Source organism: Hevea brasiliensis, unplaced genomic scaffold (assembly GCF_030052815.1).
Source record: "Hevea brasiliensis isolate MT/VB/25A 57/8 unplaced genomic scaffold, ASM3005281v1 Scaf206, whole genome shotgun sequence".
NCBI lineage: Eukaryota > Viridiplantae > Streptophyta > Magnoliopsida > Malpighiales > Euphorbiaceae > Hevea > Hevea brasiliensis.
The window spans coordinates 92,871-95,083 of NW_026614703.1; positions in this window are offsets into that span (position 1 = coordinate 92,871).

Below are 2,213 nucleotides of genomic sequence, written 5' to 3' on the forward strand. Positions count from 1 at the left end.
AATCTTGTGTTTTTCACGCTTCCGTTCCTTCAATTGGTATCAGAGCCACTATATTTGCCATTTAGATTGTTGATTATATAATTTAATTGTGTGTTTGATCATGAGATCAAGAGCTTCATTGCTGGTTGGATCATGAGGTGTGGCGTCACACATGGTGAAGCCACCATTGGTGGCGGCAACAATGGTTCCTTGGGTGGTTCAAGGTTTGGCTTTTAATTCTGCAATTGTTGTATGGTCTAAGGCCTATTTTTTGACTAATTAAAGTGTTTAATTAGTTGTTTTAATCACACAATTAAATTATGATTCAAATCAGATTTTTAAAAATTGTTTGAATGTGATTCAAATCTGAATTTTAAAAGTTGTTTGAATGTGATTCAAATCTGAATTTTTAAAATTGTTTGAACCATATTTAAATCTGATTTTTTAAAATTGATTCAATAAAATTCATATCTGATTTTTTTAAAAATATTTGAATGTGATTCAAATCTGTTTTTTTAAAAAAATGTTTGAATGTGATTCAAATCTGAATTTTTGAAGTTGTTTGAATGTGATTCAAATCTGAATTTTTAAATTTGTTTGAATGAGATTCAAATCTGAATTTTTAAATTTATTTGAATCATATTCAAATCTGGATTTTTAAGTTGAATATGAGATATTTAATTTAATTTAAGTATGTATGTTTTATTTAATTGTTAAATAGTAATATGCATGATGGATGATCATGGACTATAAAAGACCAATGTGATTGGATTTATTTCTTTTATGTTTCTTTGGGATTGTAAATTAATTAATTTATTTTAATTTATTTTGGGCATGTATTATTAAGTTTGTAATATTTTTGGGTTGTAATTTCATTTATTTAAGTTCTTGTAAATTCGCCTTGGTATGCCAAGGATTACTATGTAATATTGGATTGCAAGAAGTTCAAGAAGGTCAAGAGCATTGGTGGGACCAGTGGGAGGAATTCAATATCAAGTGTTGATTATGTACTCCTTCAGCAACTCTTGTAAAATGAATGAATGAAATGCACCTAGGAATGCCCTGATTCAATTCTTGGTGGCTCGATTGAATCCCTTAGAAAGTCCATGATCATACCATATTTCGCTTATCCATGAATGCATGAGATGTATGGGAATGTATGCAATTATATGATATATGCATGCTAAATGGATAATGTGCAAAGTGAGACCTTAATAGTAATTAGGATGGCTATAAAATCTTCCAAACAAATGATTAAGTTGGAAATGGTATAATTAAAGTAATTATAACATAAGCCCTCCATTGGGGCAATTATTTTAAGAAATTTTAAAATAGTTGCATGAGATGCAATTAATTTAAGAGATTTTCTTAAGAATAATTGTTAAGCATGAGATGTTGTAAATATGTAAATGGTTTGGTGGCCAATATTGGATGTACCTGAGGACATTAAAATTATTTGCATAATTACTGGCTCAATGGGATCAACTTAACTAATGCAAGATAAGTCAATAATGGATGTACCTGAGATTTTGAGTATTAGGGGCTAGGTAAAGGATTGAACCTCACATGAGATGTGATGGGCAAGGAGTTGCTCACTTATAGTTTATTGTAATTCCAATAATGGATGTACCTGAGGATGATCAATAGAATTATAAGAATTCAATCACCCACTAGAAATCCATCCAACTAGGATTTTCGTTTTCTACTTTGGAAGTATAGGATTCGCTAAGTTAGTGGGAGGACCAATTTGATTAAAAGACCATAATCATTTTGGTTAATTACATGATACATTTACTAATTAATCTGGTTATTTTTTGCAGTTAATTTTCTGATAAAAATGAGCACAAAACAACCACCACCATATATTCTTGCAAAGATACTTAATCGCAATAGGTTGACAGGACCTAATCTCTATGATTGGCTAAAAAATTTGAAACTTGTCCTGAACCTTGAACATATAGGATATGTTCTAGACTCAAATGTTCCTGGTCCCTTACCTCCAGAGGCCACACAAGAGGAACATGAAACTTTGGATAAGTGGAAGGAGCATAATATGAGAGCTAAGTGTTACATGCTTGCTTCCATGAGTAATGAGTTACAGAAGCAGCATGGAAACATACAGAGTGCAAGAGAGATCCTCCTTCACCTACAAGAGTTGTATGGTGAGCACAGCAGAAATGCTAGGTATGAGATATCTAGGCAGCTATTCCGCATGAGGATGTCTGAGGGACAGA